Raw genomic sequence first — 26,590 nt, forward strand, 5'->3', positions numbered from 1 at the left:
GTCACGGAACGCCCGCAAATCATGAAGATTGTGTATTGGAGCCCAGAACTTCCTGACTCAAAGTAAACATAATATCAACTGACCACTGTTCCTTCTACAACATCTCTCAATAGTTTAATTGAATCTAAGGCCCTTTCACGCTTCTGATTACATGTGGGTTGATCTGGCTAATTTACTGGGTCCGTACCTGATAATCACATGGTGTGAAACATCAAACATCCCAACCTGGCAGGGCGAGTTAAATTCAACCGGTCTCTGACACTTGGTGGGGGCAAGTGTCAGAGTCTGGCCAAGTTATCATTTATAACCTTCTGGCAATGTGAAAGCACAACCTGCCACCACTGGAGGTGGGAGCCCATCTTAAAATACCGGGTTGTTGATTAATCATGTATATCATGGTACAGTGGGAAAGGCTCCCAAGTGCAGCATGCCCAGTAGAAGGGTTGGCAGTGTGACTGTGATTGCACCTTTGTATTACATTAGTGAGATGCTTCAATTTGCAACCTTTTCTGCATTGCCTCTTGAATCAAGTGAGAAATGCTAGAAATGTTGTTTTATTAGATGCACAATTGCTAAGATGGTTACAATCTTGCTTTTGAGTCAGAGATACAAGGCTTCAAGTCCCACTTGGGGACAGAGAGCTTAGCATTGCTTTGTTAGAAGTGCTCTCATTTAGTCGAACTGAGTTCAGTTTGGTAGACTGGAAAGTTTCCATGAGAATATGTTGAAGAAGCATTATTCCCGGTGCTCAGACCAACATTATCTCAGCAAAGTTGAAAGAAATTTCCTGCTGCGTCTCCTACATTACAGCACTGGTCACACTTCAACAGGATTTCATCAGTCACCAATCATTTCTGTTCATTCTTACATGAATAAGGATGCTCATGGTTCACAAAACTCTCTTTCCTGATTTACAATCAGTCAGATTGAGGTGGTGTCTGCCTGAATTCATTTTTTTAGGCCTCTGTAGGCAAGAAGCATGTGGGCTGGATTTGACATTTCTTATCATTTGTCTGTTGCAATTTGTTAGAGTCCTTCGCTAAGTAGAAGATGGTACGTTCTGTTCCTTGGCATCTCCGAGTGCACCATCATTAGTGTTTCAAAGTGGCATGCTGTCATGAGAAAGTGGTAATACCTGGAGTCAAAACTATTCTAAGTGTAGTCCTGGGCTTGGAAATATTATGGTGATAAGTTGGCAAAACAATGGTTTTTTTCCTTTCAATAAAAACGAGTCTCATATTGTTCCCTCAACCATCTAAACTGAGAAACCCTTCAAAAACTACACAAGATTTAAGAAGTTATGGGGGTCATTAATGACTCACTATCTTACTTTATAGTTTCATTTCAATGTAATTAAATTGTCTGACTTGTATCTTTACCACATTCTTTTTTATTTACTTTTGCTCCAACTCTGTTTTTTAAAAAAATACTAATCATATTTAGTATCTGGCAACGTGGTCAGGCAAGGGTTTGAGTTTTTCACATTTAATATATTCTCTTTTTTGTGTTATTTTCAAAAAAAGATGTATATGATTTAGAAAATGAATTATGCCTTATTAATTTTGTGTAGCTCTCCATATCATCTTTTTGAACTGCACCTCTTTTTTGTATGTTCTTTATTAAAATCATTAAAAATATTTTTAAAAGAAAGAAAGAAAACTACATACTGTTAATCTTCCTGAAACAAAGCAACATAAAAAATACTGTCTAATTATTTCAATCCGACACATTTGCTTCAGAAAATGGATGATAATTCATATCATTTGGCTGTTAGGTCCTTGACTTTTTATTGGGTGCAGAAATTAGCTTTTTAACACTCAGCCCCTTCCTTGATAAAGCCCTGCAGAACAAAAATCACCATTAGTATTCTATATTACTTAAATTATACCTAGCCATCTATTTTAAACAGAGACTAGAGCAAAAAAGGTCCATTGGTCCAGGGCACAATACTCTACAAATATGAAGATGTTAGACGTAGAAACAGAGAAATTAGGTGCAGGAGTAGGCCATTTGGCCCTTCAAGCCTACACTGCCATTCATTTTGATCTTGGCTGATCATCTACTCAGTACCCAGTACCTGCCATCTCCCCATATCGCCTGATCCCCTTAGCCACAAGGTCGAAATCTAACTCCCTCTTAAATATAGATAACAAATCAACTTCAACTATTTCCTGTGGCAAAGAATTCCACTGATTCACCACTCTCTGAGAGAAAAGATTTTTTTCTCATCTCAGTCCTAAAAGACTTCCCCCCTATCCTTAAACTGTGACCCTGGTTCTGGTCTTCCCCAACATCGGGAACATCCTTCCTGCATCTAGCCTGTCCAGTACATTTCTATAAGATCCCCCCTCAATCTTATAAATTCCAGTGAGTATAAGCCAAGTCGATCCAGCCTTTCTTCATTTGGAAATCCTGCCATCCCTGGTATCAATCTAGTGAACCTTTTTTGCACTCCCCCTATGGCAAGGATATCTTTCCTCAGATAAGGAGAACAAAACTGTACACAATACTTGAGGTGTGGTCTTACCAAGGCCTTGTACAGCTTCAGTAGAACCTCTCTGGTCCTGTACTTGAATCCTCTTGCTATGAATGCCAACATACCATTCACTTTCCTCATTGCCTGCTGTACCTGCATGCCCACTTTCAATGACTGGTGCACAGCGATACCCAGGTCTCATTGCATCTTTCCTTTTCCTAATCAGACACCATTTAGGTAATAATCTTCCCTCCTGTTCTTGCCGCCAAAGTGGATAACCTCACATTTATCCACATTATATTGCATCTGCCATACCTTGGCCCACTCGCCTAACTTGTCCAAGTCACCCTGCGTCCTCTTAGCATCCTCTACACAGCTAACCCTTCCACCCAACTTTGTGTAATCTGCAAACTTGGATATTCTGTTTTCTATTCCCTCATCTATTGTAAATAACTGTGGTCCTAGCACTGAACCCTGCGGTACCCAACTAGTCACCGCCTGCCATTCTGAAAAGAACTTGTTTATTCCTACTCTTTGCTTCCTGTCTGTCAACCAATTCTCTATCCACCTCAATACCATACCTCCTATACTGTGTGCTTTAAGTTTGTACACTAATCTCCTGACCAAGACCTTATCAAAAACCTTCTGAAAGTCCAGATAGACCACATCCACTGGTTCTCCCTTAACCATTCCAGTAGTTACAAGATAGACAACAGACTCGCCAAGGCAAATAACGCCTTTGGAAGACTACACAAAAGAGTCTGGAAAAACAACCAACTGAAAAACCTCACAAAGATAAGCGTATACAGAGCCTTTGTCATACCCACACTCCTGTTCAGCTCCGAATCATGGGTCCTCTACCGGCATCACCTACGGCTCCTAGCGCTTCCACCAGCGTTGTCTCTGCTCCATCCTCAACATTCATTGGAGCGACTTCATCCCTAACATCGAAGTACTCGAGATGGCAGAGGCCGACAGCATTGAATCCACGCTGTTGAAGATCCAACTGCGCTGGATAGGTCACGTCTCCAGAATGGAGGACCATCGCCTTCCCAAGATCGTGTTATATGGTGAGCTCTCCACTGACCATCGTGTCAGAGGTGCACCAAAGAAGAGGTACAAGGACCGCCTAAAGAAATCTCTTGGTGCCTGCCACAATGACCACCGCCAGTGGGCTGATATCGCCTCAAACCGTGCATCTTGGCGCCTCATAGTTCGGCGGGCAGCAACCTCCTTTGAAGAAGACCGCAGAGCCCACCTCACTGACAAAAGACAAAGGAGGAAAAACCCAAAACCCAACCCCAACCCACCAATTTTCCCCTGCAACCGCTGCAACCGTGTCTGCCTGTCCCGCATCGGACTTGTCAGCCACAAACGAGCCTGCAGCTGACGTGGACATTTACCCCTCCATAAATCTTCATCCGCAAAGCCAAGCCAAAGAAAAGTTACATCCTCAAAAAATTCTATAAGATTTGTCAGACATGATTTCCGTTCATTAAACCATGCTGACTTCTGTCCGATGATATCACTACTTTTCAAATGTGCTGCAATCACATCTTTAATAACTGACTCTAGTATTTTCCCCATGTCAGGCTAACTGGTCTATAATTTCCCGTTTTCTCTGTCCCTCACTTGTTAAAAAGTGGGGTTACATTAGCCACCCTCCAAACCTCAGGAAGTAATCCAGATTCTAAAGAATTTTGAAAAATTATCATTAATGCATCCACTATTTCTTGGGCTACTTCCTTAAGCACTCTGGGATGCAGACCACCCGGCCCTGGGGATTTATCTGTCTTTAATCCCTTCAATTTACCTAACACAACCTTTCGACTTACATTTATTGCCTTCAGTCCTTCCCTCACGTTAGATCCTCTCCACCTGTGCCGGTAGTGCTTGGTCATTTAAATACCTGCGGCTGATATCCATCAATACGATGGTGTTTTTTTTCCCCTCCGGTTTCTTGGCTGCTGTTAATTAACACAAAAAAAGATTAGCGTACTATCTAAAGGCCAAACAAAAACTGCAGATGGTGGAAATCTGAAAGAAAAGCAGAAAATGCTCAGAAAATGAGGCAATGAGGAGGAAGAAAAGCAGAGTTAAGGTTTCAGAATGTTGAGGAACAAGAAAAACAGCGCATATTTCTTCCTCTGGATGCTTCCTGACTGGTTGAGTATTTCAAACATTGTTTTTGCTTCTGGATCTATTAATAATCTTGTTGCCCTATACCTAATATCATGTTAGAGCATGGTAAGTCAATTTGCCAACTCGATGACTATCGATTTCAGAAGTAAATTCACTTTAATTCTGTAGTAAATCATGTTGGATACCTGGTTTGGTGAGAATAATATGAAGATATATTTTTAGAATATTTACACGAAGTTGGGAGATTTCATTGATTTATATTCAAATTGTGATTTGCTGCCCAGGTTCTATGAGGTATACACACATACAAGTACAGCTGCTGAGATACAATTAAACTAAGGCTTCCCTGACTCCTTACCCAATGCATGCCAACAACCTTAATTTCAATTTAGATGAATGAAAACCACTTCAAATATAGATTATTATTAGAAATTACTGTATGGTTGTCATCCATATTTCAGGAAGACCATAAAACCATAGAACAATACAGCAGAGAAAAAGGCCCTTTGGCCCCTCTAGTCCATGACAAACTATTATTCTACCTAGACCTACTGTCTTGCATCCAAAGCATTGCCCTTCCAATCCATGTACCTGTCCAAATTCATTCAAGATTAATTCACCAATTCAGCAGGCAGCTCATTCCACACTCCCACCACTCTCTGTGTGATGAAGTTGTCCCTAATATTCCCTCTTAAGTCTTCGCCCTATCACCCTTAAGCCACGTCCTCTGGTTTGTATCTTACCTGCCCTTATTGTAAAAAGCCTACCTGCATTCAGTCTGCCTAAACCACTCAAAATTTTAAATACCTCTATCAGATCTCCCCTCATTCTTCTATATTCCAGGGCATAAAGTCCAAATCTGTTTAACCTTTTCCTCTAACTCAGTTCCTGAATTCTGGACAACATCCTAGCAAATCTTCTCTGCACTCTTTCTATCTTATTGATTATATTTCCTGTAGTTAGGTGACCAAAACTGCACATAATACTCCGTTTGGCCACACCAACGTCTAAAGCAACTTTACCATTACATTCCAACTCCTATACTCAATACTTTGATTCATGAAGGCAAATAGGCTAAAAGATCTCTTGATAACCCTACCTACCTGTGATGCCACTTTCAGAGAATTGGGTATCTGTATTCTCAGATCCCTCTGTTCAACCACACTCCTTGATGCCCTACCATTTACTCTATGTCCTTTTTTGATTTGTCCTTCTAAAATTCAACACATCACACTTGCCTGCATTAAATTCCATCTGCCTTTTTTCAGTCCATTATTCCAGTTGGTCCAGATCACTTTGCAAGCTTTGAAAGCCTTTCTCAATATCCACACCACCACCACCACTTTTTTTTTTTTTTAATTTTTTATTTTTCACACCATAAAACACGTTAGCCATGATATACACTTTTTCATTTTCACACATATACAGACCACCACCACTTTTCATGTCATCTGCAAATTTACTGGTGTTCACTATCCAAATAATTGTACACCAGATCCCTAGAACACCTTCCAGTAACTTACCTACTATTAACGTCAGGCTCACCGGTCTATAATTTCCTGGGTTACTCTTGGAGCCTTTTTTAAACCACAGAATAACATCAGCTACCATCCAATCCTCCAACAACACACCTGTGGCTAAAGACATTTTAAATATTTCTTCATTAGCCTCCTTCAAGGTCCGAGGGAATAACTTGTCAGGTCCTGGGGATTTATCCACCCTTATTTGCTTTAAGACACCAAACACCTCCCCATGTTTAATTTGTATAAGTTCCGTGCTTATTTTCCTGATTCCATTAGACTCTGTTCCAATTTCTCAAGTAAATATTGTTGCAAAAAACCATTTCTGATCTCCCCCTTCTCTTCTGGCTCCATACAAAGCCGAGCACTCTGATCTTCAAGGGGACCAATTTTGTCCCTTTTGTGCTTAATTTACCTGTAGAAACCTTTAGGATTTTCCTTTGTATTGTCTGCCAAAGCAACCTTGTGAATTCTTTTAACCTTCCTGATTTCCTTCTTGAGATTTTACTTAAACTTTTATTTGCCTCAAATACCTCATTTGCTCCTTGTTCCCTATACCTGCTATATACCTCTCTCTTTATCCAAACCAGATCCACAACATCCCTCAAAAAAACAAGGTTCCTAACAAGAGCCTTTGATCCTAACAAGAGCATACAAATTCTGTACTTTCAACATGTTTATGCTAAAAATGCTGCTGTGCTTTGACCAAGACACTTGTAATGATGGAGCACTGGGGACATGGAGGCCACAGTGCAGGGAAAGAGGCAGCTCAAAGCTGCTGGGTACTGAGAAGGATCCAAGTTGTTGCATGCCACCATATACCCTTAACTTGTTCTATTCTTGAAAGCACAGGAAGTCGGACCTTGCAGAAGAACAAGAAACATCACTTGACAGAGAATCATTTGTTGGCAGATTTTTTTTGTTCTCCAATGTCAATTTATGAAAGGATTGAGGAGTAGGAATCTGTGGAGAAATGACTGTTTTATCCTGACTGAATTTCGGTGAGAAAGAAATCCCTTATAGAAATCTGTCATGTCTAGAGAGCAGGTCAAGGAGCACCTCTCCAGTGATTGACGTGATAATTGTGACAATTAACTTTCAGGCATCAGAGTTCATAGCTGGAGGCGCAGATGCAAGGAACATCTCTGCTGCTGTGCAAGAAGGGGCCATTGAGGTTCCTTATTTCAAAGAACTAAGTGCATTTCTCTTGTCAGTAATCATTGTGGAGTGTGCAGATGTCATTTCTAGGGTTGCAGGCTATCTTATTGTGCAGGGTAGTACAGTTCACTCGCACATGCACTGCATCACCGCTGCCTTATGTAGTAAATGAGAAGTATTCAGCATCTAGCTTGTGTGTGACTTTGGCAATAGATTGTAAGTGCCACTGGCCAGGGTCAATGTCAACACCTTCCTGTGTGCCAGACAATGTGCAAAATTCATTCAAGCCAAGATGATAAACTAGAGAGTGGCTATTGGAAAACTAGGGCTATCTATTAAAGTTGTGTCTAATGACTCTATTACTTAACCTATACAAACATATCGAGCAGGCTACAACCTGAATATAATCTATGGTAGAGATTTATGGAAAGATGGAATATACTGTGCAATATCACTAATCATGAGGGATCAACCATGAGATAACATAGAATAGGAGCCAGAGAAGGCCATCTAGCCCATCGAGTCTGCCCTGCCATTCAATAAGGTTCTCACCGATCTGGCATTGAATCCAGCTCCACTTACCATTTACTTCCACTTAAGGATTGAGTCCAGGACAGCCAACACATCCAATGAAAACCAAAGAAAAACTCCAGACTCTGAAAGTTTGAGATAAATGCTGGAAATGCCATACATCAGGTGACATCTGTGAAAAGGAAAAGAGTTAATGTTTCAGGTCCACATTCCCGAATTATCCCGTCAGAAGAGGCACAGCTAAAAAGTTCATTTTTTCTTGTTGAAGCCACAAAGGACAAGAAAGAAAAAAAGTAATATCCAGAGGGATTATCTTGTCTCCTTCTACCAGCTGATTGCACAAGTACAAGAGTGTTGGATGGTTCATGTGAGCAGTTCCTTTGCTCATTCAGCATTCTCACTCCCCATGGGAAGAAGCTGTTCTTGAACCTGGTCGTGTTGGCTCTGATACTCCTATATCGCATCCGCACTGAAACAGCTGAAAGGTACTGTGTGCAGAGTGGAAGGGGTCCTCAATGGTTTGTGTGCCCTCTTTAGACAACACTCCCAGTAAATTATGTTGGGAGTGGGGTGGGGAGGCTCTAATGATCCTCTCTGCCACTTTTATAGTCCTGTGGATTGGCCTCCAATCTCTGAAGCAACTGCTCCACACGGTGATTAAGCCAGCCAAGACGTTCTCGATAAAGCTCCTCTGAACATTTGACATAATGGTGGCCAGTAGCCTTGCCTGCTTCAGTCTTCTCTGGGTTCCTTCAACATGTCTGACCTCTGACCTCCATGCATGTAACCATGACCTTGAACTGCCTCAAATTCCCTCACCTAACCATCAAAGACTTGATTTCTCTTTCCCTCAAAAATCTCTTACCGAGGAATCATGTGATGGAGTAGTGGGTGGTAGGGTAAAACCAGCCCTCTCCAGAAAAAAATGAAAAAAAGTTAAGAAAAGACGAAGTTCAACAAATATAAAATACAAGAAATAGAAGATAAAGTTGAAGAGAAGAGAAAGAGGATGGCACCCAAGAAGGAAAAAAAGAAGAAAAGTCACCGGAAAAGAAAGAAGAAGGCCTTACCTGCATGAAGGAATAGGGAGCCGTGATGGCGAAGAACATCCCTTCTCCGAGGTAGGTGCCGTCCCTGCAGAGTCACGACCCCCCGACCGGTGGACTGCACAAATGGCTCTCTGAGCCAAACAAAAGTGTGCAACTGAGCTGCGCATGAGCAGTGCACAATCAAAGGTAAAAGAAAACACTGACGGGAGGGAGGCTCAGCTGAGGAGTGGGCAACCACGGCACAACTAGCTGAGGGACCCCCAACATCAGTGAAAGACAAATTTATATTATGGGATGCAATGAAAGCCTTCATTAGAAGGCAGATTATAAGTTATGTAACTAAGATGAAAAAGGACTACAATCGGGAAATAGAGCAGATGGAAAGGGAGATAGTAAGTACAGAAAAATGAACTAGTAAAAAGGGATGATATAACAAAAAAGAGAGAATTGGCGGACAAAAAAATAAAATACAAAACATTACAACCTTATAAGGTGGAGACGAACATAATGAAAATAAAGCAAAAGTATTATAAACTGAGAGAAAAAGCACATAAAAAATATTAGCCTGGTGAACTTAAAACAGAACAAGGTAAAAGAACTGTATTGGCATCAAGGAAAAAGGACAAACAAATTACATATAACCCAATAGAAATTAATGAAAACTTTAAGGAATTTTATGAACAATTATACCAAACTGTGAACGAGGGGAAAGATGATAAAATAGAAGAGTTTTTAGCTAAAATTGAACTGCCAAAATTGCAAGAAGAGGAACAAAACAAATTGATAAAACCATTTGAAATAGAGGAAGTGCAGGATATATTAAAAAAAGCTGCTGAACAATAAAACACCAGGAAAGAATGGATTCCCAATAGAATTCTATAAAACATTTAAAGAGTTATTAATTCCTCCTCTCCTGGAAGTAATGAAGCAGGTAGAAGAAACAAAACTTGCCAGATTCATGTAAGACAACAATAATTACAGTAATACCAAAGACGGGGAAGGATCCATTTACACCAGCATTATATACACCAATATATCTACTTAACTCAGATTATAAGGTAATAGCGAAATTATTAGCAAACAGATTGGCTGATTGTATACCAAAAATAGCAAAACAAGATCAAACTGGATTTATTAAGAAAAACGAACAGTGGATAATGTCTGTAAACTTATTAATCTAATTCATGTAGTTCAAGAAGCCAACAGTGGCTGTTGCTTTAAATGCAGAAAAAGCCTTTGACAGAGTAGAATGGAACTATTTACTTAAAGTATTACAGAGGTTCAATCTACCAGAAAAATATATTAATTGGATTAAAGCATTGTATAATGGACCATTGGTGAAGGTAACAGTAAATGGATATGTATCGAGCCAATTTAAATTAAGTAGGTCAACTAGACAGGGATGTCCATCAACCCCCTCATTGTTTGCTATAGCAATAGAACCATCAGGTGAACTGATAAGAACAGAAAATAAAACAAAAGGGATAAAAATAAAGAAGGAGTATAAAATCAGCTTATTTGCAGATGACATCATAGAATACCTAACGGAACCAGAAATATCAATAAAAGAATTTCATAAGAAATCAAAGGAGTATGGAGAAATATCGGGGTACAAGATCAATGCAAATAAAAGTGAAGTGATGCCAATGAGAAATTGCAGGAAAACTTAGAACATTGGAAAGAATTACCACTAACGTTGATAGGGAGGGTAAATTGGATTAAAATGAATGTTTTGCCAAGGATACAATACATTTCAATTGTTGCTAATTCCCTTAACAGAGAAATTCTTTAATGAACCAAAGAGAATAATAAGGAAATTCTTGTGGAAAGGAGGGAAACTGAGGGTAGCGTTAGATAAATTAACAGAGAGGTATAACCAAGGTGGTTTGCAGTTACCAAACTTTAAAAATTATTGTAGAGCCACACAGTTAAGGTATTTATCAGATTTTTACCAGACTTTGGAAAAACCAGACTGGACTAAGATAGAACTAGATAAAATAGGGGAGAAGGTACCAGAACATATACTTTATAAGTGGGATGAAAAGCTGGTGCATCATTTATTTAATATATGGAAGAAGATCCACTTAAAAAGGAAAAAAAAAACAAATTACCAAATACCAAAATTGTTATTTACACAAAACCCACTAATCCCTTTTACAATAGATAACCTTTCCTTTAGAGAATGGGAGAGAAAAGAAATCAAAAGAATAGAAAATTGTTCTATTGGAAATAATCTATTAACATTTGAACAGTTGAAGTACAAATATGGAATAACTCATGATACAATGTTTGCATATCATCAATTGAAAGCTTATTTAAAGGATAAATTGGGAAACAGACTAAGCAGTTTTGAATATGTGATTACAGATATAATGATAATTAAAAGATTTATAACGAACATGTACATTAAGCTGCAAGATAAGGAAAATGATCAAATAAGCTATAAACCTAAACAAAAGTGGGAAAAGGATTTAAACATAAAGATAAAAAATGAAGCATGGGAAAAGTTATGTTCTGGAGCTATAAAGAATACAATAAACACAAGGTTAAACGTGATACAGTATAATTGGTTGCACAAATTATATATCACTCCTCAAAAGTTAAAAGAATGGGATCCAACATTATCAGATAGATGTTTTCGCTGTCAGGAAATGGGAACAACAGTACATGCAATTTGGGCATGTATGAAAGTGAAAATGTTTTGGGAAGATCTAAATCAGATTTTAAATAAAATCACAAAAAATAACGTACCAAATAATCAAGAGATTTTTCTTCTAAGTAACATAAGAAGTAAGGAATTAGGCCTCAAATTGGATAAAGCGTAAAAAAGATTTATTATGATAGCCTTAGTAGTAGCAAAAAAATGTATAATGTCAACTTGGAAAATGGAAGAGAGCCTGAGAATACAGCAATGATACATGGAAATGAATAACTGTATTCCATTGGAAAAAATAACATATAATTTAAAAAATAAAGTCACATTATTTGAACAAATTTGGGAACCGTACATGGAACATATCAAAGAGGGCTTGCCTCGGACCTCCACCCCCTAAAATGATAAGAAGACATAACGACTTGATTCAGTGTGTAAAAGTAGATGACACATTTTTCTTGTTTATTTTTCATTGTGTGAAGACATTGTTTTATGGTTTTATTGTATTGTATATGTTGAATATTTATTGGTTTTGGAGGGGGTTGTGAAGGGGGGAGGGAGGGTGGGGGGGGGGAAGGGAGAAAATGCCACTGTGTATATTTAATGACAAACGTTTGTATATAGTTTGGTTGATATGGTTCACAGTGTGAAAAATTTTAAAATATTTTTTAAAAATCTTTCCAAGAGCACTCTCTCACCCACTGGCAACCGTCCATCAGCTCCACATCAGTGGAATGAGGCATTTGAGCATGTTAAGTGTGCAGGGCCAGTTTCAATAAACACAATGCCTTGTGTCTCATGAGCTATAAGGATTAGCAATTGTGGTTGTCAAAGGAAATATTCGATGGTCTCCCACACACTAAGCCTTCACAAGTGCTAAAGAATTGCTAGTCTCATGCACACTCTCAGGAATGAGGACATGGGTTAAGGGTGAAAGGCGAAAGGTTTAGGGGCAATTTCTTCACACAGAGAGTGGTGGGAGTGTGGAACGAGCTGTCAGCTGAAGTGGGAATGCAGGCTCAGTTTGAAGAATTTGGACAAGTACGTGGATAGGAGGACCATGGAGGGCTCTTGACTGAGTGCTGGTCATTGGGACTAGGGAGAAAAAGATAGTTTGGCACAGACTAGAAGGGCTGAAGGATCTGTTTCTGTGCTGTAATGTACTATAGTTCAATGGTTCTATGAATCCTATTCTAAAATTTGTCACATTAAAGATAATGGATCAGTACAATTTTTCCATATATTCCTTGACCATGAATAGGTCTGCAGTGCCTTCCATCTCCAATCATCCCCAGTCATTAATAGGATGCATCGAGCTGTCATTCCCCCATGAATTACAATTGAATCTTGCTATGAAAATTGCCTATTGTCAACATTGTTATTTGTTGACTTTTAGAGAATAAATCATCCTCCAAAGTGTCAACAGAACTGGTTTTCATATGTTTTTAACTGGATTCCAACTAAACTGGTTTATTCAACATTTAATGGTGGAATGTATCTCTGGCCTTTTCATTGATTTATTCTTTCTTTCATCAACAGTTAGTTCAATCCATTGGCAATAAGTGGAATAAATCACTCAATTTTGTTCAAAATATCACAACGTGTGCATCCAAAGATTCTTGTAATATTTTACAGATGTGCATTTATTGTTGTTGAAAGGAAACATGGACCACATTATTAAACTTCCAATGGAAATGTCAATATTGATGCAAATGCGATAGCTCTGAAATTGGATCCATTCAAATATATTTTTCAAAAACAAATTGCAGGTTATTTTGGCTGAAATTACAAACAGTGGGAAAATGGCCAAAGCACTTCCAGGTGCAGTTAATCTTTGGATACAAGACATAAAGTGCGTCATCTATTTGACCTCTCACACGTACTCTGACATTCAATGTGACTGATCTTTCACTCAGCACTTTCCTGCACTCACTGAACATCTTTCAATTCCCTCAATATATATATATAAAAGTGATTCACTGAAGCTTTGGCATCTGACCAAGGCTCCACAATCCTCTTCAGGATGGAAATCCAAAGAATCACTTCCTTCCGAGGAAAAGAAGTTTGTTTCATTTCTGTCCTGAATGGACGACGTTTTATTTTGAGGCTGACACCTTGTGTGATGCACCCCAGTGAGAGGAAATATCATCATGTGAATACATTCTGTCAACCTCCATAAAAACCTCAGATGTTTCCATGAGATTTACTCCCTTTCTTCTAAAATATATAGCATGGCCCTACTCTACTTAACCTCTCCTGACAAGGGACAAGAGAATATCTAATATTCTTCCATCATTAAGAAGGGGAGAAGGCATGAGGCAAGTGATTACAGGTCAGCGAGCTTTACTGTAGCAGTAAGAAAATTATTGGAGAAATTCTAAAGGATAGGAATTACATGCATTGGGAAAGGCAGGGGTTGATCAGGGATAGATAACAGCATTGTGTAGGGGAAACCCTGATTCACTGATTTGTGTTTTTAGAAGAAATAGCAAGGAAGGTTGATGTAGGCAAGGTGGTAGTGGAGGGTGGTTAATCAGATTGGAGGTCTGTGACCTAATGGTTTGCCACAGGGATCATTGTTGTTTGCCATTTATATTAAAAACTTGGATGACAATGCAGTTTGCTTGGCTAGTGAGTTTTGAGTTTGCAGATAACACCAAAGTTGATGGTAGAGTGCCGCCATTGTCAAGTTTCTTTCAGTTATGGCTCCTACACCCTACCCCACCCCCTTCAAGAACTACACAAAGTTTATGGTCCCCTTCCCTTTAAAGCAGTCAAGTTTTGGTTTCTTCCATACATCTCTCTTACAAACTACATAAATAAAACATCAAATATTTATGTTATGTGAGGTGAAAAAAAACAAGGCTTTTACTTAAATGTGCTGTGGCCCCCAGGGAGCCATAGGGTTTCCAATGAGAATGGCTGTTACAGTTGACAAGCAAAGTAATAATCTTGAGATTATTATAGAGTCCAGTTGAACTGGGAAATGGGCCTAGAAATGGTAGATGGAATTTAACTCAGACCATTGTGAAGAGTTACCCTAGGTATGTTGAACTGGAGCAGGGCTTACATAGCAATTGGTGGAAAAATGGAATTTAGGGTTACAGGCTCACAGTTCTGTGAAGCTGATGACATAGATGGACAGGGTGGTGAAGAATGCATTTGGCACTGTAATGGATAAATATTGAGAGTGGGTTACATACATACACACAATTTAAAACAGATCTTATCTGAAAGACTGAAGAATTCATATTCAGTGAACTTTACAGACTAGAGAATTTTATGCACATTTCACAACTAGGTGCTAATTGAAATGATGTCATGAAATGAATAAATAATTGTCTTGGATTGCAGACAGGCTGGCTGGTTGAATAACTACAAGGCTTCTGAGCTTTTTGCAAAGTGCTCACAGAAAGGTCACTCCTGGGTTTTGTTTACCTAAGACAACAGCGCGGCCAAGAAGGAGAACTCCTGTGGTTTACATAGGAACATAGGAAGTAGGAACAGGAGTAGGCCAAAAATGGCCCATCGAGCCTGCTCCACCATTCAATACGATCATGGCTGATCTAATTTATGACCTAACTCCACCTACCTGCCTTCTGCCTATATCCCTTAATTCCTCTATCATGTAAAAATTTATCTAACCGAACTTTAAATATGTCTAATGAAGCAGCCTCAACCATTTCCCTGGATAGAGAATTTCAAACATTCACTACTCTCTGGGGAAAAACTATTTTACCTCATCTCTGTCCTAAATCTACTCCCCCAAATCTTGAGACAGTGTCCTCTCATTTTAGTTTCCCCAGCCAGCTAAAAAAACCTTTCTACATCTATCCTATCCATACCCTTCATAATCCTATATGTTTCTATAAAATCTCCTCTCATTCTTCTGAACTCGAGCGAATACAATCCTAGACGATTTAATCTTTCATCATAAGTCAACCCCTTCATCCCAGGGATCAACCTAGTAAACCTCCTCTGGACCGTCTCCAAAGCCAATATATCCTTCCTCAAATATGGAGACCAGAACTGGACACAGTACTCCAGGTGTGGTCTCACCAGTACCTTATACAGTTGCAACATGACCTCCCTACTCCCGAATTCAATTCCTCTAGCCATGAAGGCCAACATTCCATTTGCCTTCTTAATAACCTGCTGCACCTGCAACCTGAAGAAGATAGGGATTTTTGCAAGTGAGAGAGTCAGATGGGCTCTCAGCCAGTGTGTGTGGGACGCTAAAAGCAGCTGAACTGTGCAAGCCAGGAGAAGCTGGTTGGAAACAGAAAGCTCCAGTGGTAGATGGCTGGGAGTGCTATCTGTCTAATGTTTCTCTTGGAATAAGGGGAACAGAAAGTAACTCTGTGGTAACCTGAAAGAAAGAGGTTATCATCTGGAGAACCCAGAGGGGCAAGTTTCATCAGCGAGACATTGAGGTGACTAATGGTGTTGGGGAAATCCTGGAACAACAAATCTCTCTCTGCAAATCCTACAAGAACCTTCCTGAGTGGTAAACATTTACCTTTTGAGCACCAAAGCCTGGTGAACTTTATACATGTTCAATTCTGTGCACAGTATAAGAATTGCCTGCATCCAGAGAACTTGGAAGAAGGAGAAGTGAGATTGAATTGTGAACCAAAGAACTTTTCTTAAATTTACACACACATCATACACATGTGCTTAGAATTAGAAGGGGGTTAATTTGGGTTAGTTCAGTAAATAGAGATAAGTTAAAGTTTGATTCTATTTTCACGTTTAAAGTTAATTAAAAATAACTTTAAATAACCATTTGTCGTGGTGAATGTCAATTACTGCTGGGTTTTGGGGTCCTTTGGGCTCGTAACAGCACGATTGCCTTCATTGGTCAGGGCATTGGGAACAGGAGCTGGGACATCATGTTACAATTGTATAAGATATTGTGAGACCACCGAGAATATTGAGTGCAATTCTTCTCACCCAGCTATGGGAGAGATATCATTGAATTGGAAGGGAGCCGAAAAAAAATTCATGCAAATATTACCGGACTTAAATTCTAACAGGAGGCTGGATAGGCTGAGATTTTTCTCTTTGGAGTCTAAGAAGCTGAGTGATAACCTTGTTGAGGTTTATAAAATCATAAGGGACATAGATAAGTTTCCCATAATAGGCAATCTAAAACTCCAGGGCATAGATTTAAGTTGAACGGTGAAAGATTTAATAGGGACTAGTAGAATGCCTTTTTCATACAGTAGTGGCTATGTAGAACAAGCTGCCAATTATAGTTGTACATAAGGGCTCGGTTGTAATCTTTAAAGTACATTTTGACAGGGAAAGTGTGCAGAAAAATGGGTAAAATTTCATTTGCAGGATAAAGGCTGAAGGTAGCCAAATGTGACCAACAACTTGGTCATCATGGATAAGTTAAGCAAAAAGGCCGAGTTCTATCCTGTAAAACTCAATTATTTTATCTCAACAATGTCCTTTCAGGAACTCCCATCCTCCCTACCCATAAATGAGCATTTGATTCCCACTCACTGTACCCTGCCCATTACACCAGTATATTAACCCCAGATCCATGTGTTCTCATGTTTCTTAACTTTATTTGCGGTGCCTTATTCATGGAAGTCTGGTCAAAATACATATCCAACACTTTGTCTTAATCTATTCTGTTAATCACAACTTCATGAATAATGGTTTTCCAATGTCAAAAGCCAAGATATGACACAAGAGCATTGTCATGTACCTAAGTATAATGTACAAATGCCCCAAAATTGTCACTTGCTTCAGCCACAGGTACCAAATTGGACTATGGGAGGAGAGGATCCAGGATGTTGCCTGATGAAGCAGAGTGATAAAGGATGAGAGTTGACTTAATGAGAGCTATGCATAGGGAGGAGAGCCAACAGCTTTTTATTGAGGTGACATCAGCAAATACCAGAGGACATCTGTCTATTATAAACAGAGGAAAATTTGGGAGACGTCAGAGGTAACTTTTTTATTCAGAGTGTTGTGGGTACATAGAATGCATTGCCGGGGGTGGTGGTGTAGGCAAGTACAATATGGTATTTGAAGACCCTTAGAAACAGGGATATAAGAAATTATGGGAATGATTCAAATGCTGTGGAGTAAGTTTACATAGGTCAGCACAACATCATGGGCTGAAATGCCTGTACTGTAACATTTTATGTTGTAGTCAGTGCGCTGTGCAGTGAACAAAAGAAAAAAAAAATACACAGAAGCTGTGAGTGAGTTGAACCAACCAAATGATTTTATTGGAACTCTCCATGAGCTTATCAGCACCACTCCCATGATCCTTTTCAGCTCCTCCCACCAGGGCCATTGTGACGTCAGCCCAGTGCGAGCCTGCACCTCTGTGACCCAGTTCGCTTGCGGATCAGTGCAACCCGTGACAATGTTTTATATTCTTAAGTTACCAAAATAGGCCATGAGACCGAGAAGGGATAATAAATACAAAGGGATGGGTAAATAAATATTAACAGTTCTAGTTAACTCAATGATAAAGAGTATGTACTCAGCATCAGGACAGGTCATTTCCTCTCTTAATGAAACTTTTAGGTGCAAGCAACAACCTAAAAAAACTAGGAGCACATTATGCTCAACAAAACGTATTTCCATTCTGACAGAGATGTCTTGCACATAGCATCTGCCAGCCTTAATTTTGTACGTTCAAGATTTCTGAAATCTCCATCAGTGATTGCAGCCTTTTTATTTGATTTGTATCAAAGCTGCCTGCTGTGATCTCAGTTTCCTTGATTACCATGCATCTTGCAGTGCGGTGGAATTGCATTGAGGTTTGTGTCTCAGCAATGCAGATAAACAAGGGTTGATGGCTCACACCGGCACCTCCAATTGCTCACTTTTTCCCCAGATTTTCCTTCATGTTCAGCCTCATGTGCAGTTGTTCCGTCGCTGCCTTTTGAAAATCTTTCCTCAAGGTCTGACGCTCTTTCCAGTTATCAACATTGTAGTCGGGACAGCTCATGGAGCTCCCAAGGGAAAATATGGGTCTTCTTTTAGCCTTTAATTATGGGCAAAAACCACCATAGGATGGTTATTTTTAGTTTTTATTTGCAGGGAGATCTGATTGGACATCAATGCCTTATATGCTGTGAATGTGAATGATAAATATTATCTGAAGCAATTTGAAGCTATGTGATGAATCTTCTGTTCATAGTAATGCCAAAGAAACACCTTTAAATCTTTGATTATATCTCGGTGGAATTGTATGGAGCCACTCATACCAGGCTGATGTTCTCAAAGCAAAATATCTCCAGATGCTGAAAATCTGAAATTGAAACAATGCTGGAAATAATCAGTCAGTCAGGCAGGCAGAGAGAGAAAGAGAGTTAATGACCACCCACAGACATGAAGCAAGCAGTTTAAGGCTTTATTAATCAGAAAACCTTGGCGTGCCTCGACATGCTGCTGGCTTGCATCCAAGGCAGGTATGAGGGAGGAGACTGGGTCTCTCAGCCTTTATTAGGGATCTAACAGGGAGGAGCTAGAGGTATGGAAGGTGGGCCAGCCTGCCCAGCCCAGCGAGGTTATGCCTGCAGTATCGTGTTCCACCACATTTCATGCCAGTTACCTTTCTGATTGTTAACTGAATATCCTTCTCCATAGATGCTGCCTAACCAGATGAGTATGTCAACATGCTCTGCTTTTATTCTGAAGTTGCTGTTATCTGGATGACAATAACAAAGTGGAGGTGTAGGGGGTGGTGAGGCCTAGGTTAGCTGGTGAAACATTTGGTTGGGCTTCCTGTTCCTTAGCCCTCATGAAAATGAGAATGACCCAGGATCCCATTAACATTGTTTTGGCTCATCAATAGATCCATCCTATAAGTCAAGCTGTATTCACATGTCCCTGTGTCCTCTTTATCCCCTTCAATTATTTTTCCAGTTCTTTTTAGAATGAGGTGATTCAGTGTCCTCCACCATATCAGGCTCTGTATTCTACAGGTGCAGCTGAGAAGTAATACTGAATGAACATTTCATGGTGGGAGAAAAGAAGACTGATGATGCATTTTTAAAAAAAAATAACTTGAAGAAGGGCTCAGGCCAGAAAAACAGTTAAATATCTTTACCTCCTACAGATGCTGCAAGACTTGTCGTGTTCCTCGAGCATGTCTGTGTTTTTAACTACAATCACAGCATCTGCAGACTTTAATTCTTCATTAAAAATGAAAGGCAACCTTTTAATAGTGAATGAAATGGACTCACCCACAGTGTAGGTAAAAACATTGGAAATGAGGGCAGAAATAGACCAAAGAGTGCACTGTCTATCATACAGTGGATTATTCCTGATCTAATCAATATCCCTATTCTCTTCCCATACCCCTCAATTCCTATGTTGTTAAGTTATCCATCATTGTTATGGAGTTGGTTTACAGGGAGCGCACAATATCATTTGGCTGAAGGCCATGTTGCCATTTGGTGTTATCTCCAAATGAGCTGGAATGTTCTTTGTTGTTAATGTAATTTTTTTAAAATTCAGAGATACATCACAGTCACAGACCCTTCTGGCGCACAAGCCCATGCTACCCAAATACCCCCATGGGGCCAATTAACCGACTAACCTCGTACATCTTTGCAACCTGGAGAAAACCGGAGGTCCCGAAGGAAACCCATGCAGACGGAGGAGAACATAGAAACACCTAAATATCATTCTTTGATTTTGAATGCATTCAGTGATTTCTCCCTTCCTCAGCTCTTTGAGGTCATAAATTCCGAAGATTTATCAATGGAGAGAAGAATTTCTTACTCATTTCCATCTTTAATGGATGACTCACTTTTACACAGAACATAGAAGAGCACAGAACAGATGCCTGTGTGCATCTGCTATATGTGATATCCAAATCAAACTAAAACTCTGTGTGTGCACTTGTTCCTCCATCCCCATCATTTTTATGCATGTCTAGAAGCCTCTTAAATGTTTCTATTGCATCTGTTCTACCAGTATACCCAATAGCCAGTTCCAGGCACCAACCACTCTCTGTGTAAAATATTCCACCCCCTCATCTAAATCATTTGTCCTCTTATGCATGACACTCTTACCCTGGGGAAAAATTCTGACTTTATTGACCCTATCAATGCCACTCATGATTTCATAAAATTCTATCAGATCTCCCTCCAGAGAAAACACCCCAAGTTTGTTGAATCTCTACTCATACCTTATAAACCAGGCAGCAACCTGATAAATCACTTCTGTGCTCTTTCCAAAGCCTCCACTAACCCTAACCCTAACCCTTCCTGTAATGGAGCGACCAGAATTGGTCACAATATTCCAAGTGCAGCCCATCCAAAATTTTATATAGCCACAACATATGACTTCCTTACTTTAAGCCTTGAGCAAGCATGCCACATACCTTCTAATGAGCCGAGGACCTGAACCATCAGACTCCTCTGCATATCAATGCCTTTAAGTGACCTGCCATTAATGACACACATTCCCCTTATATTTGACCTCCCAAAGTGCACCTAGCACTTTCTTGCTACAATTCTTGCTTCAGATAGCCCCACAAGGCAAAACAAGTTTACATTTATATTTATTACACGTGTACCAAGGTGCAGAGAGAAAGTTTGTTTTGTGAACAGTCCACCAAGACATCCAAATCCCAGTACATCAAGTAAAACACAATTCAAAAGTTCAGAGTTACAAGGAGAGATCAATTGGTACAGAGCAAAGACAGGTTCATATTACTGGTGTGAGGTTTATTCAGCTGTCTGATATCAGCAGAAAAGAAATTGTCCTTGAATCTGAAGGAACTCTAGCTCAAACTCATGAATCTTCTTCCCAATGGGAGCTGAGATGGTGAAAAGATTATGGCCAGGGTTGGATGAGTCTTTCAATATGAGTCTCTCCAAGGTAGCAGGAGGAAGAGAGGGAGCTAATGGATGGGGAGGGGGTTTTGTGTAATGGTGTGCCTGTGTTCACAATTCTTTGCCTTGGGTGGTGCAGTTCCAATGCTCTTTAGTGTTACACCTTGACAGCATACTTTCAATGCACAAATCTTACCCGAAGAAGGGCCCCAAAATTTTGGATATCCTTTATGGATGCCTCATGACCTGCTGAGTTTCTGTCAGCACGTTTGTGTGTTGTTTTTAAGAAGGTAAATACCCCTGAGTATTCATTCCCAGCTTTGGTCGCCTTGCAACCATGTCTCATTAATCAGATCATACCCATTAATTTTTATTTGAGCTGTCAACTCACCCACTTTGTGGCAAATGCTGTACACACAGATAAGGAGGCATTAATTTTATCTTATAATTTTCTCCTTTCACTGGCTGTGTTTGTTGCTGCACTCTCATGCTTGTACATTCTGCCTCTTCCTGATACCCTCCAGTCCTCAATCTTCTGACTTTGCCCTGTACATCCACTTTCCCATTTGTTTCAGAAATATTCTGAACCACTAACTTTTACATCCAGCTAGAAAGGATTCTTCCATTAGTTTCCTTTGCTTCCCACCTCCCAATAGCTCAAGCAAACTGGCCATGAGGATAGTAGAGCGAGAGAGGCATCCAGCACTGAAGCAGGCCTTTCAATCTAACTCACCCCTCTTGACCAAGTTCTGTATCTCAGCTGGTCCTATTTTCCTGCTTTTGAACCTTCCCTGTCTATCGATCTGCCTAAATGTCTTTTTAAGTGATTTAAAATGTTTTCCTTTGCTAGCTTGTTCCATATACACACCTTTGTCAGATTAAAGCCTTTCCTCCATTACCATGTCTCTATCTTCCCATTTCTGTGTTCACTAAATTGTGGCACTGCTAAGTGCACTTGAGGTTACACCCTTGTAGTTACACCTATCTTTGCCTCCAGGACCTTCTCCCTCTTTCCACCTATGTTCACAGTACTGTAATTTGCCCTCTCACTTCAGAATGCCCTCAGCTGTTCTTTGAAATCTTGGAACATGGAACGAGGAAGAGAACATTGCCATTAAGCTTTCAGGTCGATGACTCTTCAACAATTCCCTGGTCCACCCAGTATTAATATCCAGATACAAAGAATAATATTCATATGTTCCAAATCAGTTATACATGTTACATATTATACTCCCTGAAATCCCACCAACCCCTTCCACCCTCAAATAATAGTCCCCAAAGAGTGGGGAAAAAAGAAAAAGATAGAAGGAAAAAGAGTATAGTTAAAGAAAAGAAAAAAACAAAGAAACCTGGCTTCCAAAATATCACCACCTTTCACTCAACGTTGCCTTCTCAATATTATTCATTTATTTATCCCAAGGGGCTAGGTCGGTTTCTTGAGGTTCAGGGAAAACCCTTTTCCACCCAGCATTCAATCCCACCTTCTTTGTGGGTCATCTGTTTGTGTGCACTTCTGGTCCCTCTCTTCCAAATGTCATTGAGCTGGAAAGGTCTTCATGAGGATGGGAGGGCTTCAGGAGAGACTGGATATTCTGGGAGATTTTGCTGTAGAATATAAGAACTAAGGTATGATCTTATAGAAGTATATGAAATTATGAGGTGCACATATAAAGTAAAAGTATTTTTCCCAAGGCTAGAGAGTCTAAGCTTAACGTGAGAGAGGAGAGTGGGGCGCCATAGTTAACATAGCGGTTAACGCATAGTGTTACAGCGGCAGCGATCAAGTTTTGATTCTGGCGCTATCTAGAAGGAGTTTATACATTCTCCCAGTGTCTATACGGGTTTCCTCTGGGTGTTTCGTTTTCCTCCTACACTTCAAAAAACATGTCAGGGTTTGTGGGTCAATTGAGTGGCACAGGCTCATGGACCAAAAGGGCCTGTTACCGCCCTGGGGGGTAACTTTTCTCACACAGACAGTAGTGGGTGTATGGAATGAGATGCCAGAGAAAACTGTAGAGGCAGGGACAATTATGACATTTTAGTGATGGTGGAGTGAGGTGGAGTGATGGGCAAACAGGTGAGGGGAAGGTGAAGATGGTGATGTAAGGCTCCACATGTGGATTCTGAACAGTGAGAAATATGACGATGGAAACTGTTTGAGGGAGAGATGGACAGATGGAATTAGATGGGGGAAGGGGTCTGGGGGTGAAAATTGTGGGTAGTAGGTGGACAAATCCAGTGGGGTGAAAAAGGATTATGGGGAGATTGGAGAGGGGTATGGAAAAAGGGAGGACCAGGGATACGTTGGAATGGGAGAGACAAGAGAATATAAACAGTAAGAATTAACTGAAATTGAAAGAATCAATGTTCATTCAATTAACTGTAGACCATGTAGGAGGAAGAAAGAAAGTGTTCTTCTAGTTTGAGCATGGCAGTGGAAAAGGTTGAGGAAAGAAGTCAGTGTGGAGTTGAACTGGCATTTAACCAACTTGGGATGGCCAATGGTGGAAGAGCGCAGGTACCCTGGAAATTAGTTGCTAAATCAGCGCTTGGCCTCGCTGATACAAAGGAGGCCACATCAGGAGCCAAGGATGGACGAACGGACCAGAGAGTCAAAGGGTGGGTGGTTGCTGCTGGTAGAAAAGGGTGGGGAGGAAAGGTGCAGCAGGCATAAGTAATGGAAGATAATATAGTGGATGGAAAGACTGGAGGGGTGAAAGGTGATGGCTAAGTGAGCTCTTTCTCTGTTCTGTATTGGATTGGGAGCAGAACCCCAGGAAATGGAGGAAATACAAAACAGGGCTCCATCTACCACAGTTTAAAATAAACTGAGAGCAAATGCAGCAGAGAAAGAGAAACTGGGAAAAATGGATGGCATTCTATAAGAAACAGGGTTGGAAGGGGTATAGATTGGATAATTTAAATGGTGTAGAGGAGAAAAACTTGAGTCTATAGACATCATAGTTGAAGTAAAAACACAATGCTGGAGAAGTTAAAGGTAAAGGTTTCGTTATTGTCACATAATACTACATTTAGAATGTAACATACATGAAATTCTTTAACTTTTGTCTATCGTACGGCAGAGAGTTGAAACTCAGCAGGTCCAACAGTGCACTTTATCTTCTTCTTTCTTTGGCTTGGCTTCGCGGACGAAGATTTATGGAGGGGGTAAAAAGTCCACGTCAGCTGCAGGCTCTTTTGTGGCTGACAAGTCCAATGCGGGACAGGCAGACACGGTTGCAGCGGTTGCAGGGGAAAATTGGTTGGTTGGGGTTGGGTGTTGGGTTTTTCCTCCTTTGCCTTTTGTCAGTGAGGTGGGCTCTGCGGTCTTCTTCAAAGGAGGTTGCTGCCCGCCAAACTGTGAGGCGCCAAGATGCACGGTTTGAGGCGTTATCAGCCCACTGGCAGTGGTCAATGTGGCAGGCACCAAGAGATTATACATAACCAACATTTTGGGCTTGAGCCCTTCATCAAGGTATGTGGCTGTGAAGTGAATCTGGGTGAGTACATGGTTGTAGAGCTTGAGAGCAGCAGGGATTATAGATGGGGAGCAGTGAGAGAGAATCCCACAGAAGTCCCATGAAGAAATTTCACAGAGTCTTGGAGTGGACAGGAGTAAAAGTCTACAGACACCACAATTATAGTAAAAACACAATGTTGGAGAAACTCAGCAGATCAAACATTGTACTTTATGTAGCAAAAATAAAGGCCATTTATTTCTGCCACATATTTTTTTTATTTTAATTTAAATGGTGTAGAGGAGTAAGGCATGAGTCTGTAGACTCCGTAGTTGAAGTAAAAACCTTGCGCTCATGTCAGCAAAACCAAGGAGATTATTGTGGACTTCAGGAGGGAGTCAGGGGAATATGACCCAGTCCTCATTTAGGGCTCTGTAGTGGAGAGGGTCAAGAACTTCAAATTCCTGAGTGTTAACATCTCCAAGGATCTGTCCCGGAGTCTCCATGTTGATCCAATTATGAGAATCCCTGCCAGCGGCTATACATTGTGAGATGCTTGAGGTGATTTGGTATGTCTCTGAAAATGTACCATGGAGAGCATTCTGGCTGGTTGCATCAATATCTGGTATGGAGGTGCAAACTCTCAAGACAGGAAAAACTCCAGTTGGTTGATAACTTGCCTGCAACATCACAGGCACCAGGTGTCACTCCATCAAGAAGATCTACGTGAGGCGGTGCCTTAAAAAAGCATTCTCTATCCTCAAAGACCGCCACCACCCAGGCCATGCCCTCCTCACTCTGATAGCATTGGGACAGAGGTACAGGAGCCTAAAGACGAGCACTCAGTGGCACAAGGACAGCTTCTTCCCCACTGCCATCAGATTCCTGAATGATCAATGAACCCACCATACTGCCTTACCTTTTGTGCACTTCCATTTTTATTTTTTAAAAATATATTATTTTTATAAGATGGTTCATAATATGAATGTTTGCCCTGTGATGCTGCAGCAAAACACTGAATTTTGTGAATTGGTCAAGACAATAAATTCTGATTCTGATTCCTTCCTAATTGAGATAACGTGGACTTGCGCTAAAAGTCTATGAACTGTGTGATTCAATTGAAATAGGACAGGATGAAGCAAATAAAGCTGATGTACCTCCATGCAAATAATTTGTCCTAAAATTTGAGACACTGGAAGGTATTTTGGTAATTTAAGGAATGGGCAGAAATTTAATGTTACTACATCTCTTTTCTGACCATGGGAGAGAATTACAGCCTACCAACATGCCCTCAAGTAAATTTCTGATGAATATATCAGATGCATTCCAAGCTTATGCAACAACCTGCTGGTGAAACCATTGTTCCCTCCTATTTTGTTACATACGACCCGAACCAGGGTAAACCTGTGAAAATATTCTGAATGATGCTAATACAGCTTGCTTGATAACTGCAGTTTTAAAGACTGGAAGATCTCAGAGATCAAACATTACATTCTTATAGAACTGGAGGAATTCAGCCATAGAAAATCTCCACTGCATGAGGTACAGTAAAGGCTAGAAAAATGCATTCAAAGTTGCACAGTCTCTGAACTCAAGGTTAAAAGTGTTTGATGTACGAAGTTCAAGCAGTGAAGAGCAAGATAATAGACAGAGCAAGGGTAGCATCATCTGGCTAACCTAGATTTTGCAAGTATTGTGGAGAGCAAAATTGGCAGTTGATAAATAAATACACTTGCATTTGAAAAAAGTGAGCATCAAGAGGTCAAGGGTGATTTTTTTTTAGAC

The 26,590-nt window shown here is 40.2% G+C and overlaps 1 protein-coding gene across 2 annotated transcripts in view; it reads left to right on the forward strand.

Annotated features, from left to right (window-relative positions):
- LOC138760419 (muscarinic acetylcholine receptor M3-like) overlaps positions 1 to 26,590 on the forward strand; it is a 260,751-nt gene that overhangs the window by 140,997 nt on the left and 93,164 nt on the right. The window lies entirely within an intron of this gene.

Source organism: Narcine bancroftii, chromosome 4 (genome assembly GCF_036971445.1).
Source record: "Narcine bancroftii isolate sNarBan1 chromosome 4, sNarBan1.hap1, whole genome shotgun sequence".
NCBI classification, from domain to species: Eukaryota; Metazoa; Chordata; class Chondrichthyes; order Torpediniformes; family Narcinidae; genus Narcine; species Narcine bancroftii.